At 44.7% G+C, this 17,578-nt stretch overlaps 2 long non-coding RNA genes across 2 annotated transcripts in view; one reads left to right on the top strand and one right to left on the bottom strand.

Moving 5' to 3' along the window:
- Positions 1-6,329, top strand: part of LOC131925609 (uncharacterized) — a 47,769-nt gene extending 41,440 nt beyond the window's left edge. Inside the window, exons 4-5 of the long non-coding RNA XR_009383305.1 lie at positions 5,425-5,532; positions 5,812-6,329. This is a non-coding gene — a long non-coding RNA (uncharacterized LOC131925609). The remainder of the gene's footprint in view (positions 1-5,424; positions 5,533-5,811) is intronic.
- Positions 6,330-8,308: 1,979 nt separating this feature from the next.
- Positions 8,309-12,689, bottom strand: LOC131925610 (uncharacterized). Its single transcript, XR_009383306.1, has 2 exons — positions 12,283-12,689; positions 8,309-8,563 (listed from the first exon to the last, which is right to left on the bottom strand). It is a non-coding gene; the product is annotated as an uncharacterized LOC131925610 (long non-coding RNA).
- Between the last annotated feature and the right edge of the window lie 4,889 nt (positions 12,690-17,578).

Genomic DNA, 17,578 nt, shown 5'->3' on the forward strand with positions numbered 1-17,578 from the left:
CCATTTCCAAGAAAGAAAGAACAGAGGCATGGTGGGGACTTGACTCCTACCATGAGCTTGTATTAAATGTGAGATGTGGCAGAAAATGATGAAAGACAGGTCCTCTACCTTCTAAAGTTCTATCAATTCAGAATGAGAAATGGCCTTGCAACCCAAGAGACCATATCAACAGTTGGTACCATCTTTGATTTAATCCAGCGTGGTTAAGATAATTGGAGCCTGAAGAGTCAATTATCTCCATGGGGAATGTAAGATTTGGGATGAGCCTTAAAGAATGAACACAACTCAGGGAGTATAATGAAAGAGACAGCCTGGGGGGCCATTTTGGGGTTAGGGAGAAATCTGGTGCCAGGGAAATTCCCAGGAGTCCACAAGGATGACCCCAGCAAAAACAAGTAGCAATAGTAGAAAGGATGCCTGAACTGGCCTTCTCCTATAATCAGATTGGTGACTACCCTAACTGTCATCACAGAGCCTTCATCCAGTAACTGATGGAAGCAGATGCAGAGATACACAGCCAAGGATTAGGCCGAGCCCTGGGAGTCATGATGAAGAGAGAGAGGAAGGATTGTATGAGCAAGGGAGGTCAAAGTCATGACAGGGGAACCCACAGAGACAGCCAACCTGAGCTCATTGGAGCTCATCAACTCTAGACCGACAGCTAGGGAGCCTACGTGGGACTGACCTAGGCCCTCTGCTATGAGTGACAGTTGTGTAGCTTGGTCTGTTTGTTGGGCTCCTAGCAGTGGGATCAGGACCTGTCCCTGCCACTTGAGCTGGCTTTTGGAAACCCAATCCCCATGCTCTGTTGCCTTGCCCAACCTTGATGCAGGAGGAAGAGTTTGGTCCTGCCTTAACTTGATGTGCCATGCTTCGTTGACTCCCATGGGAGGCATGTCCCTTCTGCCCCTTTCTGAATGGAGGCAGAGAAGGAGTGGATTCAGGGGACAGTAGATGGAAGGTGGGGGAAGAGAATGGGAGGAGAGGAGGGAGGGGAATCTGTGGTCAGTATGTAAAATAAATGAAAAAAATAAATATAATAATAAAATGAACACAACTATAGAATGGATAGGGGAATAGAAAGAAAAAACTATACAGGAAGCAAAATGGGCCAAGGCATGCAGGAAATAGGCTCTAGCCAAGATGTGTGGAATACCCAGAGCCCAGAATGGCAGCCTTGAATGGCAGCCTGAGGAATGAGCTTAGAGGTTTATGTTAGCTAATTCCAAACACCATCAGTCTCTATACTTCTACAGGCTTTTCTGTTCTTCCTTGATAATCTAATAACACCTCTAGGAAAAGCTAGGGGACTTCCAAGAATATTAGACTCCTTCCTCTTATAGATTGTGGCCACTAACGTAAAAGATACCTCAATCTATTAACTGTGTGTGTGTGATCATGTGAGCATCTGCGCCCATTTTGCCCATCTGTATAGGAACCAAAGGTCAATCTCAGATCTCAGTTCTCAGTTCTCAGAACAAGGTCATTCCATCTTTTTTTTTTTTTTTTTTTTTTTGGAAGGGGGGACAGGGTCTCTCATTAGCCTGAAATTCACTGATGCAACAAGGTAAAGAGCAGGAAGCCCAAGGGTCCGCTTGTCTACACCTCCTCAGTGTTGGAATTGCAGGTGCTCCATGCCTGGTTTTATACATAAACGCTAGAGACTGAAGCCAGGTCCTCATGCTCGCCTGGAAAGCACTTCACCAACTGAGCCAACTGAGCCATCGGGATTTTATGAACTACATCTGCGTTGCTGTCTGTCACCAAGGCTGCTCAAGAATTCCAGCTCTAGGTGGGTACTGTAGCCCAGCCTTTAATGCAGCACTTGGGAGGCAGAGGCTCAGATAGACAGTGGCATCTTACTTTACTTGGATATGGAACAGAAAATACAATGCTAGTTACTAGAGCCTAAGGGGATATGGGGAGGTAAGGAAATGTTAGGAAAAGGATGCAAAGTCTCAGACATGAGGACTCAGTCCTAAGGTCTATAGTACATCATGCCGGAGCACTTGGTCCTGAGGTCTATAGTACAGCGTGATGGGGACACAGTCCTAGGTCTATAATACAGGATGATGGGGACTCAGTCCTAGGTCTACAGTACAGCATGATGGAGGACTCAGTCCTAAGGTTTTTAGAATAGCATGATGGGGACTCAGTACTGAGCATCTACAGCATGATGTGCTATATGCTTAAAAATAGATAAGAAAATAAGCTTCAAATGTTGCCACACACAAAAGTGATGTTAGAAGATGGTGGCATTAACTAATTTACTTATATTTATGTACATTAATATATGATATATTGATGTGATAAGTTATATATTAATATATAACATGTTTGTAAATGGATATATTTCATATATGATCATATATAGATATGTTTATACATAAATTGATTTATGTATTCATATATTCACATTTCTATAGATCAAAATATCACTCCATAAATACATAAATTTTGCTTGCTAATCAAATATAAATACATTTTTAAAATAAAGACAATTGGCTATCCTTTTATCTAGTCATTCATTTGGTTCTAATTGCCAGGCAATCATGTTTTAATAAAAGAAAGAAGGCTTCAGAAAAAAAATCTGATAATATCACAAAATATCTAATTTAATTGGGCCCTCAACCACTGAAATTTTATGTCATAATCACCAGCTGGAGCTTTGCTGGGCTCCCCTTCACAGGATGACCTGGTGGAGTATGTAAGAAAACAGAACAAATTATGACAGGGTGGGACTAAGCCCCAGGTATCACCTGGCTCCCTCCACAGCATCACCCAAGAAGAGTTAGAGATGTCCACTCCCGACAGCAAGGCAGAAGAACTACCAAACATCCTTTTCAATGAACACAAACAATCTTAATATGAATGGAAGATGTGCTTTCAGGAAAATGGGCAACGTCAGTGATCAGCCAAATAAGAGGAATGCGCCAGTCAGAATCACTGTGGCCGATGGCTTTCACCAATCTTTTAGCATTTAAAGAATTGTTATTTTTTATGTGTATGAGTGTTTTGCATGTATGTATATGTGTGGACCATGTACATGAAGTGCCCGTGGAGAACAAAAGAGGGTATTGGATCCCCTAGAATTTGATTTCTAGATGGTTGTCAGCTACCATGTGAGTCCTAGAAACTGAGCCTGGGTCCTCTGCGAGAGCACTGCTTGTTCCTAGCTGACATTCAGGGCTGCTGTGCCTGGCCTCTGGGTACTCTTCCACACTCTGCTCTCCACATACCATGGCTGGAGCCCCACCCCCATGCTTCGGCTCATTTTGCTTCCCTCCAACACTTTTCCCTTCTCTCCCCTCTCCGTTCTACAGTTGTGTTCATTCTTAAAGAGGCATCTCAAATCTTAACATTCTCCGTAGAGATAACTGACTTTCCCAGGCTCTAGACATCTTAACCACGGAGTTCTCTCTCCCTCCTCCTAATCATCTATCCTAGATAAGCTGAAAACTGCCCTTGAACCAAAAATATTTCCCATGCTATCTACCAAACTGTGGCATGAAAGAATTAGCCTGTCAAGTCAACAAAACAACCCAGAATAGATTGTACAGATAAAAAATGCTGTTAGTAATTCTACGGATATTGTTACAAAGATATCTGAGGGGGAGGGGGGAAAAGACAATCCAATTCACCAAAACCCCAAGACAACAATTAGATCCCAAGAAATCAATACAGTATAATTTTCTCTTATATGACTTTTCATATATACTGTATCACAGAGGGATTTGCCAAATTACAATTTCCAAAGTATGTGACAGTGTAGGATACAAATTACCAAAACCCACTGCTATAGTAGAAAGATATTTCATGACAGCTAAATTAAACCATTCAATCATGAGGAGCGAAACAAAGACAGGAAGACCAGCTGGGAAGTACAGGGTCTAAGATCTGAAAGGGAGGCACAGCAGGGTGGCTTCAGCTAGGGAAGATGTGGGGGTGGGGGCAGGCTCAGGTACCCCATGTGTTAATCAGCGTCCTGGTACTGCAACAAAACCCAGAGATTACGAAGAGAAAGGGTCTGTCTTGGCTCACACACCCATTTCATTTCAGATAACAGTGTCATTTTAAACCACAGTCCCTATGACAGATCTGGAAACTACATCTTGGTGCCAAATGTGATGTCACTAGGGATATGCAATCCCAAATTGCTTCGGAACCACCAACGTGAAAATTGCAAAGTTCTCCAACATTGACCTTGATCCTCATTGGATTATCCAGTGCAGCTAAGAGTCCATCCTTTTCAAATACGCCTTCCCTGTCACCAAATATTACCTTGGATATTTTAGCAATGTGTTAGCACTCTCAGAAACTTGCTGATGGGTAAGTTTTCCTAGAGTGTCACAGGACTTTCCAATGCCTGGACATAATCACTTGAAAGTCTGGGTTTTAGAGTCAACACATCTGGCATTGTTGGTGTTCCTAAGTTGTTCCTGCAGCTTTGGGACGTTGCCTTGGGTATGAAACCAAGCAATAATACTACTACAACTTGCCCATGCATGGCTGGTGGGATAGCTCAGCAAGGACAAGCACTTGCCTCACACACCTGCTGATCTGAGTTCCACACACAGAACCTACAGAGTTGAGGAGAGAACCAACTCCTAGCTCCTGCATGCTGACATCTGACCTCCACCCACATGCTGTAGCATGAGCACATCCGCATTCACACATATGTTATATGCATGGCACATGCATGCACAACAGTGCCAAGTAAATAAAACCAAACTCTCCGAGGCAGTTTCTAGGACAGTGTAAGTTCTGAATGCCTGGCACTGCTGTGGCCGGCCATCCCTTCATCATGTCCTCACGTGGAACCCAGCTGAGAGCCTTCTTCAGCGTTCAGCACTCGGTGGTTGAAGGTCCCTGGGTCTTGCTTTCTGAAACCCAAAGCACACTCCTTTTTCTCAAATGTTCTCCAGCACCTCAGTTTCCCCACTCATTGAACAGTGTTCCTGTGCTGCAAATCTTCTACAGAGATAAAAGTAATGATTCTTATTCTCACCGCACAGCCAATGTCCAGTTCATCCCCCCTTGAGGTTCACTTCAGATCCATCCTCAATCCACAATTCCAATGTAGTCATACAGAAAATACCTTATATGATGATGCATTATGGAACACTTCTTCCAATATCTTCCAAATCTATGGGTGGCTTGTTCATGTTCCAAATAGAAATCACATTTTAAATATGCCAAGAAAGCTGGCATTTTATTTATCTAAAGGTGAATTATTTTAGAAAGCAGAGCATTCAACTTTAATATCATTTCTCAGACCCTTATTTGCCTCTTTCATTTGTGTTTATCATCTTTGTTTAAAGTATGACCTTCCCTTAGATTTTATTTGTCAATTATCTGTGTTATATCACAGTAGCAAACATTTACTTTTACAATTTTTCCTCTTTCCTTCCTTCTTTATGTCAGCTATTCATGTATTTAAGTTTGATCAACGAGACTACCAGAAAGAACCAAAAATGCCATTAGCTTCTCAAACTCCAGACCTAAAGAAATCCATTAAACAGGATGTGAGAGGTGAGAGCTCTGTCTGTGTTAGCAACAATTTGAGTGCAGTCTTCTAAACACATTTCCTGGGTGAGAGCCACAACTCTAATTGTATTAGAGGGTGATGATTATGCCATTTCCATCTATTTTGCATAAATCTGAATAATACACTCAAGTGGCCCTAACCTCTACATATGTAATAATTAGTGCAATTAATTAGTATGAATGTCCTCCAGCCTTGTACTCTGGGTATGACAGACATGAAATGCATAACGTGTTTTAAAAACAATCAGCTTAATTATCTTGCAGCTACTGTTCCTCAGGGGCATATTGTATGAGAAAATCTTCTACTGCTGGACTCTGAAGAATTAAGAAGAAATGATCATGACCCTGGGAGAAGGCTGCCCTGATGGTGATAGAGGCTTGTGGGTGTGCCACATACAGCATCAGCATCAGATTGCGGGTTCACGCCTTTGGGATCAAGGGAAAGATGGTGTCTAGCTTAGGTAACGGTGAGGGGGTGGCTTGGTGGGATATAGAATCCAGATTTTTCACAGCCTACAAATACGCAACTTTGAACTGCCTTAATACAGCCTTTTGACACAACTGCCAGGTACCTTGTAAAGACTGAGCAAGTGTAATTGAGTACTTTCATTTCTACACTTCCTCAGAGACAAACATAATGCTCTCCACTGCCCAGGAGGAAACCAAGGCTCAGGAAAGTTCCTCTGCCTACCCTGTACTGGACTTTCACAACACATCTCACCTACTTGTTTCTTGTTTTCTGTTGATTCGATATAAATGGCATTAAGAATCTACAATTCCAACTAGTTTTCATGTCTTTTTGTATCTAGGAAATGAATAACAAACAAATAATGAGTGAGACTTAGGAACCTGGCCCTAGTGCCCCGATCACAGACCTCAGTGTGAGATCAGAAGATCTACATTTAGCTGTTCAGGCAAGCCATGCCTTCCTTCACACAGCCTCATTCTCCCATCTGTCCTCCTGTGGTGTCAACAAGTCAACAAAGTCTGCTTCTCCATCAGGCTCTCTTCTAGGACCCAGGACACCTCCCTGCCCCCATCTCCCACCCCTGCATCCCTGAAGCCTTCTTCGCTGTCCTCTACCATAGCCTGGATTACACAGTATCCCATCCTTTGCTTCTGCATCCTTCATCAGCAATCCGTCCCACCTGCAGAGCACTGCTCTGTCTCCACAGGGTCTAAACAGTACCTGGATATAATTACAGTACTGACAAAGAAAAGAGTGATGGAGTAATTCTAAGCCTAAGGAGGCGTGGGTATACTTACACAGTCTACACAGTTCATTGAATCCACGCTCCCTGTTCCTTCCCCTCTTGTGTCAATCATCTTTGTGCCATTACAGCAAAATGCCTGGCTAATCAGCTTATAAAGAGAAAAGGTTTATCTGGGGTTACCATATTGGAGACCTCAGCCCATTACCAGTTGTCCCTGATGCCTTAGGTCTTGGGCAACACATTAGGGCATGACTGCTCGGCAAAGCAAAACTACTTAGGAAGGAAGGAAAGGAAGCTAGGAAGGAAAAAGAAGAAGAAGAGGCAAGATTCCACTACCCTCTCTAAGGGCACATTCTCTGCAATCTAATAATGACCCTCACCCCAACTCAGTCCCTGTTTTAAAGGTACCATCTATTCCCAATAGCTTCTCTCTGGGAACCTTTGGGGAACCACCAAAAGACACAAGCTTCTCTGAAGTAAGCAAAATGCCCCAAGCAAGCTTTCTGTGTTAAGTATTAACTTTCCTTTTTGGCTAAAATCTCATTGTATATTTTTGGTTCAAATGGGACACACAAGCACTGTGAGATGAGCAAAAGCAGCACTGAAAGCCACCAGATACCCTGTGCTCCAAGGAGACCAAGAAAGACATTTGAACCCAGGGAGTGCTGTTTCAATATTATGAATACATTCCAGGGTTCTAAGGAACTGTGGGGAGGGAATTTATGTTTTTCCAGAATCTTCTCCCAAAGTTCTCAAGATGAGAAACCATGAGCTGATGAACTCTTTTATTTTAAAGGGGGAAGTTGGAAAACTAATGCTTTTGTGGTAAGGTTGCAAATTTAGCAAAGAAACATGTAGGCTGGCCAGACCAATTATCAGATGACCAAGAAGTAGATTGTTTATCTCATGAGGCACAGCTGGGTGTCCTGTGCTTTATCTGGCAAGAAGACATGGAGCTTCTGGATCATTTGTCTAGAATGACTTAACACAAAGGTTGACTACTGGAGCCAAGCTTCTTATGGAAGAGCTTCTGAGCAGTGTTCTTGTGTTTAACATGAAAGACACTGAGTCAAGCCAACACCTCAGTGAGTTCATCTGGATGTCACTAAACATGTATCAGGACATAGCATCTTTGTAAGCACATGTGCAATATCCACAAAAACTCTTTTATGTGAAGATTATTATCATTTGATTCTAGGAAGGCCAGGCAACCTCGGGGCTAATCAGTGACAGAATTGTGAACCTCTGTCTTCCTGTCCCTCCAAGACCATTCTTAGTTCAACATTGACCTGAAGCTGTCCTTACCCTTTCTGTGTCACTGTGACTTCCCTGGCCTCCTGAGACCTGAATTCTTGTTGAAGAGATAAATACACTGTGTTCTCACTCAGGAGAAGTTTGCTTCAGGGGGGAAATGTCCTAGATGCATTTCACGGAACAGATCAAATTGTGTCTAGTGCCAGGAGACTGCTCCACCACAGAATCCACATACCCACATGGTCCTGATGGGCTTGGAAGTCTCATATATACACCTATTTAAAACAAAGAAACCAGGTGGGAGTATGTTTTATTTTACTTCAAGTTTCAAATATTCTTGAGGAATATACAACAGACACTGACTTGAATAATGCCCCCAACAAGTATAGCCAGGCTCTTCCTGTCTACCTTAGAAGCAGTACTCCATGTAGAGTGAAAACATGCTGTTCATGGCTCCTGCCAAGCTTCCTCTCCAACCAGAGAGATGGGGTTAAGTCTATTTCCATGAACTTCTGTATCTCCAGAGTGTCTGGCACATGGATGAGACCCTGTAAATATTTGCAGAGAATGGCTCACTGTCTGTGTGCTGAAAGGTCCATTCTTTTGAGTTTGGGGGTCTAATCTACTTGTCAAAAAAAAAAAAAGTGTTCCATATGTCAGCCTGAATGAGTCCTGAGCTCTTTTTCAGAAGCCAAGAAGTTAGGAGGACCCTTGTTAGGGTAAGGGAGTGCCTTAGAGACTCAAATAATGGACTCTGGGGCCTGTCAGAAGCCCCAGCACAGTGCCTTAGACAGTAACTTATCTATATTCTTTCTGCTTCCTTTTCTTCACCTGCAAATGAAGCAGGTAAGAGCACTGCTTTATGCGTTTGTTCTGAGGATGAAAGATGAATCATGCAATGGTGCCTGGGTCATAATAAGGACTCCCATAACTGCTAAATATAGTTCATATTAAAGAAAGAGCCAAATTGAAGTCATCTTGACAAACCTCTCAGTTTTAAATTAAAACAATCTTTTCTTTAAAAATGCAACACATCTCTCCAACTGTAAGCTCAAAGGAGAAAAGAGAATTCTTAGTGTTTCACAAGGAGAACAGAAAAGCAGACAGCAGTCTGCAGGGGCACACTAGGAGTCCTGCCAGCCTGTCTGACACATGCTCCCCACCACAGTGCCCCTAGGGTGGAACTCCTGCACCTGACTCCACCTTGTACTCTCCTGGTTGGGCAAAGCTGTTGTTATCACAGATCTGTCCCCTGCCTCCTTTGTGAGCTCCTGTAAGGTGGAAAAAATGAACGTTTGCTTCCTTGATTTCCAGTTCCCTGTGTGAAGGCAGGGACATCAGAACAAGCTCACAAATATTTCATGTATTCTGTTTTTGAGCCTAGCTGACATGAGGCCCCGGGCTAAGTATCAGGATTAATAAGCTGAGTAGGTTGGTGTGACTGTTCTGCTAAAGACCTCTAAAGAGCTGGAAGGAAATGGGAGGCTGTCACCATCTCCTGCCCCTCCTCTTTCAGAGATTCATGGTCACACTGTTGTCAACTGGAGGACCAGGCTCCAGCAGCCCAGGATCATGGGTGGAACAAACACCTCTATACTGCCTGGTCAGACTCTAGAAGTTTGATCCAGTCTGACTAAGTCGAGCTGAACTGAGTTTTCGTTCTCACCTCTTCACAGTTCATTTCCCTGCCGGCCATGATGCTTGCAGGGACCCCCCTCCACCGACCAGTTTGCTTTTCTGTTATTGTGATAAAAACACTCTGACCAAAAGGAACTTAGAGGAGGAAAGGGTTTTCATCAGCATAAACTTCCAGGTCACAGTCCATTGTGGAGAGGACTTGGCAGGAAGGAAGCAGAAACCATGGAGAAAAGCTGCTTATTGCCTTGCTCTCTGGCTCATGCTCAGTTAGCTTTATTGTATCTCCCAGGCCCACCTGTCTAAGAATGGTACCACCCTCAGTGGATTGAGCCTTCCTACATCAATCATCAATCAAGACAATTCTCACAGACATAGCCACAAGTCAATCTCATCGAGGTGTTTCTTCAACTGAGGTCCCCTTTCCCCAGGTTCTCTACATTGTATCACATTGACAATAAAAACTAACCAGGACAGACTGGTTCTAGCTATACTGCAAACACATGTTCATTTATGGATGCTTGGCTTTCAGATTCCACAACTCAGGCCAGGATTAAGAATGGGCACAGCCTCCCCATTCCAATGCCAAAATGTGTCTCCTCATTCAGCCACAAATGCAGACTGACTACTGACAAAGACCCTTCCTTGATCAAACTTTATTCTGAACCCATTTTAAGCCAAGAATTCTGGTACCAGTTAGAGAGAATCCTCATCCTTTATACTTTGCTATCCAACCAAGCTCTTCCTCATCCACCCTTGAGATCTAACCAAGTTCCTTTCATCCCACCTCAACATTAGTACCAAACTACGTCTCTCAGTAATTCCCCATGCACTCTGATGGTCAGTGTTGGTTGTCTACTTCACAGGATCTGGAATCAGCTGAGGGACATGCTCTGGACCGTCCGTCTCTAAGGACATTTCCAGGAATAATTAACTTAGGGAGAAAGCCCTCCCCACAGAGTGAGATAAGGTTAGCACAGACACAAAGAGATCTGAGGAAAATATCAGCATGGTTTGCTTGCCTCCCTTTGTTCTTTCTGATAGTGTATCTATCTATCTATCTATCTATCTATCTATCTATCTATCTATCATCATCATCATCATCATCATCATCACCTGTCTCCCTTCTTCTTCTTCTCTTCTTCTTCCCAGTATGGACTGAATATTAGTGGCTCTCCAGAAGCCTTCCAGTCCTTCAGCACCACATCATGAATGCTGAAGCATCCAGCCTAGTGGACTTGGCAGTGGCCAGGTTCTCAAACTCCCTAGCACAAGGTTAATGGTCATTGTTGGACTACAAACAAAGCCCCTCCCTACTCTGTAAGCCAGTCTAGAGAGTCCCTTGTTAATCACTTATATATTTTAATGGTTCTGTTCCTCTAAAGAAACTAGTCTAACACATACTCCCTCACCCAACTGTTGTCTATAAATCCCCATTGGTCCCTGCTACAAGTAGAGTGGCATTCAGTCTCTCCTCTATCACAGGGCTCTGACCTAAGATACTTGCCCATCTTAACAAACCACCTGGACAATTTCTCTTGAGTACTACCAGGCATGTGCTGGTCCTGAATATGGTCCCGAGAACACACACAGGCAAGTTGTGCTTCTTGTGCATCTGGAGGGCCTACCTCCAGCAGGTCACAACCCCAGGACATCTTTTGCATACCAGTCAGAGAGCCAGAGCCGGGGGCTGTGTACTCATACTTTTATACCCCTTTGTGCCATTCTGCACAGCGAATGTTAATGGAATCATTTGTTCAACATACTGCTCTATTCCCAGTGCAACCCAGTTCCAAGAGGAAATAAAACAGTTCAAAGGGAATCTGACGTAGAAATGGAGATTCTATCACTGCAATAAGTCAATAAATAAATAATGAATAGCAGGGGTTTAACTTATCTTTGCCCTGTCTGTTGGCACGTTATGACAGTGAATGTGACTATCCAGCCTCCAAGTCAGTTTTGACGTAAAGCTGTCTTTGGGAGTATCTACTAACACCCAAAACAAGAGCGAAGATCTTGTGGGCTAGGACACCAAGGATCTTCAGTCTCTCACCATACTCTTGCTATACACGGTACATAGCACACTTGCCTATGTCCTCAGAGTCATTTTCTTTCTCATGGGAGGGAGAGAGACAGGGATGGAGGCAGGGAGTCACACGGAGAGAGACAGAGAGGGAGAAACAGAGAGGCAGGGGCTAAAATGTCACTATATGTATCTAAAACTTCACTCCTCCAGTCAGCTTTCCCCTTCAAGCCTTCCCCACTGTCATCCTTCCAAGAGGCCCAGAGAAAAAGTCAGTGGGTAGAGTGAGGGCTGGAGTCCAGCTGGGGAAAAACATGGCAGACCAGGGTTTGCTGCGGTACTGTCCTTGCTTGGGGTAGAGAGTCCTGGAATCTGCATCATGAATCCCATTACCTCACAGGGCAAGAATTCAGCTGACCTCACAGCCAGGCCCCTGAAAGCCTCGCTGAGGAGAGGACCTCCACTACATACAGAGGTCTGGAGATGGAGCAAAAGGCTGAGCACAGAGCGCGCTGGAGACGGTCTGAACCAGAGGCTGAAGAACCTTCTCCACCCTTGCCCTCTCCAGAGCCTCTGGATGCAAGAGGAAGGGTGAGGTCTGATTCTCACCTTGGGCTTGGTGTGTCCTGCAGCCAGGCCAATGGGCAGAGACTCATGCCAGAGATCTGAGCCAAGCCCGTTCTGTGTCATATGTCAGACAGCCACCTGGAAGAAATGCTTGGGGGACCTTTGGTCTGGCACATCTCTCCAGATTTGACACTTCCTTGCTTCCTCAGGGAGCAGAGACCCATGTCTCCTTTAGATAATGTCAGTCAACCTGATGTATGTGCCAGGGAGGCAACCCTCTTTGCTTTCTATTCTGCTTCCTTGGTGGTGGTGCCAATTTCAGCCTTGATGCTATCAGCAGAGGTTCTGTGTAGGAGAAGCTGCACTGTGTCGTGCAAGAGAGTCCCCATGGAGGGGTCCAGAGATGAGGGCTCCATCCTGACCTGGGTGCCCTGCTCCATCCTGACCTGGATGCCCTTGCTCCATCCTGACCTGGATGCCCTTGCTCCATCCTGACCTGGATGCCCTGCTCCGTCCTGACCTGGGTGCCCTGCTCCATCCTGACCTGGATGCCCTTGCTCCATCCTGACCTGGATGTCCTTGCTCCATCCTGACCTGGATGTCCTTGCTCCATCCTGACCTGGATGCCCTGCTCCATCCTGACCTGGGTGCCCTGCTCCATCCTGACCTGGGTGCCCTGCTCCATCCTGACCTGGATGCCCTTGCTCCATCCTGACCTGGATGCCCTTGCTCCATCCTGACCTGGATGCCCTGCTCCATCCTGACAGCACACAGCTCTAGCCTGCAATAGAACCCCAACCCTCAGCTGGCACAGGAGCCAAGTCACCTCCAGGTCACTGCTGTGTGTGATGATGACACCACTGTTGAATGTTTACTCTGGGAGCCTAGGCTTCCCCTTCTACAGCGAAAATTTGTTCTCAAGCCACTTCCTCCAGGGATGTCCAGAAGCTTACCCTCTGTGGCTCCCTGAAAGAGAAATGCCTGTTTAACCACTTCCTCTAGTAGGAGCCCCTGAGAATGTCAGAAAACTCATATCCAGAAGCCTGGGATCATAGCTCAAATGGTAAAGTGCTAACCTACCATGCACTGGTCCAACCTTCAGCATTGTATAAAGTGGGCATGGCGATGCACACCTGTAATCCTAGCTCTCAGGAGGGAAAGCAGGAGGATCAGAAAGTCAAGGTCATCCTCAGCTACATAGGGAACTGAAGGTCAGCTTGGGATATGTGAGGCCCTGTGGCAAAAAAGTCAAAAGAAGAAGGAAATAAAAACAAACAACAAGCAAAAACCCCCAGAAAATCAGAACCAGTGGGATTCTCTCTGCTTATTTCTAGTTAACCTTTCAGGCCCCAGTTTCCTCATTGCGAAGGGTGGGGGACAGAAACACATGAGGCTGCTTTAGTAACCCAGCTCTGAAGCACCCGGCTCAGGTCAGGCACTCCGCGGACATCTAACAAATGTCCACCCACGTGGCCCTTCCCCACCAGACGGACACCACACTGACCTTTACCCTCGGAGAATCTGCAGACAGGACCTTGAACATACCATGAAGACTCAGACAAGCTCAACATCACTGATTTGTCCATGTTGAGCTGTGAGTAGGTTCATAAATTTCCAAGAGATTTTGTATTCACAGTGATTCTCTCTTGTTCCCATTTATTTTATGTGTTATTATGTATTTAAGAGCACAGTGGTAGATGAAAAATTGTTATTAAATTTATTTTATAGTATCCTGGCTAAGCAGGAAAGAATTGCTTGATCTGAGCTTTCATGACTTCAGTCTCAAACATTAATAATATCCCCTGTACATATTATCACAGCTTCTGCCATTTATACAGAAAGATATCTATGCTGGCAATAAGAGTTTTCCTTGATTACCCATTTGCCTAACATGTGCACATAAACACATATATTTTATATCTGCTTTTACAGTTTTATTACCTAAGTGCAGGTGATCCTTTCATTTAGGATAAGAGTTACATATATTAAATGAAAATCAAGGGACTAGAGAATCTAGTTCAGCAATAGAGTGCTTGCCTAGCATGCACAAAGCCCTGGATTCAATCTCCAACTGTGGGAGGGAGGGAGGGAGGGAGGGAGGGAGGGAGGGAGGGAGGGAAAGGAAGCGGGGAGAGAACAGGGGAAGAGAGGGCAAAGGAGGGAAGAGAGAAAGAGAAGAAAAGAAAAGGCTGAGGCTCTTGTCATTTGCAAGCACCCTTGCAACACTCACAGAAGGCAAGTCTGAGAGGTTCCGCCTCAACTAGAGTCTGCTTCTGGCTCCATGAAAGTTTGGATCCAGACTCTGCCAAAAGCAGGTGGCGCGAGACTAGACTTTGGCATGCTAATCCTCCAGCCTCCACACTTTCCACTCTGGAGATAAACCGTTTGCCTTTCTGTGCCATGGTTAAACTTGCAATCAACAAGGCATAATGAGAATGTACTAACCTGGGGAAGTTCTCCAAGACCTCTAAGTGAATCAGCCCCCACTGAGGGATGAGAACAAGGATGACTTAATAGCAGACCCTTTGCTGGGTTCTGCCCTCCCAGTCCAGGGCTCTCCTGGGAAAGTCTTTTTCTAGTGAGGCATCAAAGGGGATTCCTGGCTGAGATTTTGAAAAAGAGAATTTATGAATTCAGTGTTTGATACCCAACTCACACATTCACCAGACTTACCCAGGCAAGGCCACAACTAAGATTCTAGAGAACAACATCCCTCCCAGACATTCCCTTATGACTCCAAAAGCACGTACCTCGGGGCTGAATAGACGAGTTCCTGGTAGATGTTACTAGTCATCACTCTGAATCTCACTGTGCAAGCTGTAGCTACAGAGAGGCTGCGATCTTGAGATTACACATCAATTGTGCTTAACGGGCTGGCAGGTTGACTCAGCAGGTATATTGGTTACTTTTCTGTCACTGTGATAAAATACCATGACCAAAAAGCAATTCACAGAAGAAAGAGTTTTGGGGGGTTGCTTACCATTCTAGAGTAGCATGATAAGTGTTTTGAAATCTCTGGTAGTGGGTTTCTCCACCAATGCAATAAGCCAAATCAAACCAAATTAAAAGTCCAGATTTAATCAACAAAAGCATTCCTGGTGTTCTTTGGGGAAGAGGAGAAACCAAATGGAAGGTCTATGGACTGGACCTTAAATACCCTGTAGGTGCAGTCTGGAGCTCTGGGGGAGGAGTTGCTGCACACTTTCTGAGGGGCAGGGTCTGGAGAGAGCAGAGAGTGGGTCCAAAGTGGGGTTCCCAGCTAAACACAGTGGTTCTCAACCTTCCTAATGCAGCAACCCTTTAATACAGTTCTTTATGTTGTGGTGACCCCCAATCAAAATACAAATTATTTTTGTAGCTACTTCATAACTGCAATTTTGCTACTGTTATGAATCATAATATAAATATCTGTGTTTTCTGATGGTCTTAGGTGACCCCTCGAAAAGGGTCATGGTCTAGGGGTGGAAAACTACCATTCTAGAGGGATAAGAGTCCATCATGACGGAGGCAAGGAGCAAACAGAAGCAGGAAGCTGAGAGACCACACCTTAAACCACAAACGCAAAACAAAGCGAGCAAGCTAAAACTGGGGCCAGGCTCTGAGCTCTGGCAGCCTACCTCCAGTGACGTATTTCCTCCAGCAAGGCTCTACTACCTCTTCAAACCACCAGGTGGGCACCAGGCATCCAAACACCTGAACCTACGGGGGACAGTCTCATTCAAACCCTCACTGTGCGTAGAGGTGCTTATTGCACAAGCTCGGCGAACTGTCTCCAATCCCAAGCATGCACATATGTTAGCTTCATTTCTGCTGCTATAGAAAACACCATGACAACGGCAATTTTAAGGAAGAAGAGGTTTACTCAGCCTCCAGTTCCAGGTTACAGTGGGTGAGTGTGGGGAAGTTAAGGCAGGAACTTGAAGCAGCCAGTCATATCCACAGTCAAGAGTAGAGAAATGAATGCATACAGGCCTACTAGAATTTAGCTCACTCTCTGTACTTAACACACTCCAGAATCCTCTGCCTAGGAAATGGTGCTGCCCACAGTAGGCCAGGTCTTCTCATATCAATAAACATAACCAAGACAATTCCCCACAAACATACCCACAGACCAACCTGTAATCCCTCGTAGATAGTCTTTTCCCAGGTGATTAAAACTGTCATATCACATAAAGGTGATGAGAGAGAATCAACTCCACAAAGTTGATGCATACATACATCAGAGTACACTCACTTGGACATATCACACATACGTATAACACATTACAATAATAAATAAATAAAATTCAGTGTTTAGTTGTTAAGCAAATCAACCCCATGAAATTCAAGGGGCTCAAAGTCTGCTCTATCCATAGCCTGTTCTCAAGCGAGAAACCAGCCAAAATGAGACTGGATCTCTCTAAACCCACTATCTGAAGGACCACATTCCCAGACTTTCAAAGCTTCCCTGGGGAATGACAGGATGGATGGGTATATTCAGACTCTGTGTGAGCAAAGATGGAGGCAGAGGCACCAGAACTGATCCTAATGCTAGTTTGTGTGAACATAGATAGCACTGGCATTAAGTACTGGTTAGCTCCCATGGCAACCAGAAACTGTCCAGAGAACCTTATGTCACTGGTTATCAGGCCTTCTCTGGGACACATTGTTCCAAACATACATTGTTCTGTCTCCTTTCAAGGGCCATTTGGAAAATGTTTGATAAACGAATGACATCCGCCCCCGCTGAGCTCTCCACAATGAACCGGCATGCTGATGAGCATATGCGAGCACTTCCTCCTGTAAGCTTGCCTAAATCCTCTGACTCAGGCATCATTAGACCCACTTTGCAGACTCAGAAATTGAGGCTTAGAAAAGATAAGCAATTTGTCTAATTTCCTGCTTGGCAGCCTGCCTCCAGAGTACTCCCAAACCATCTCTGCTCAGATGTATGCAGAAGGTCAGCAAGTCAGTGTAGACACAGCCTGGCCTTTCTTCCCTGTGTTTTTTCTTTTTCTTTTCTTTTCTTTTTTTTTCTCCTTAGAGAACCCACATAGAAAACTCGAGGCTGCCCAATTAAACCTAGGCTACTTCTGCAGGTGGAGAGAAGCTAGACTGGCCACATATCTTTGGATGTCCCTGCTGGAGCTTGTACAGTTTACTGAAGTGGTTCTCACCTTGGGGTTCCCAGGACCACCCGCACCCTCAGCAATGCATATTCTAGGGCACTATTTCAAACCTACTGAGACTGGAATTCTGGGGGGGAGCCCAGCAATTTGTTTTCAGAAAAAAAAAAAAAGCCACTGATGAAATGCCTCAACAGGTAAAGTTCTTGCCATGTAAAAGTAAGGACCTGAAT

This window comes from Peromyscus eremicus, chromosome 15, assembly GCF_949786415.1.
Source record: "Peromyscus eremicus chromosome 15, PerEre_H2_v1, whole genome shotgun sequence".
NCBI lineage: Eukaryota > Metazoa > Chordata > Mammalia > Rodentia > Cricetidae > Peromyscus > Peromyscus eremicus.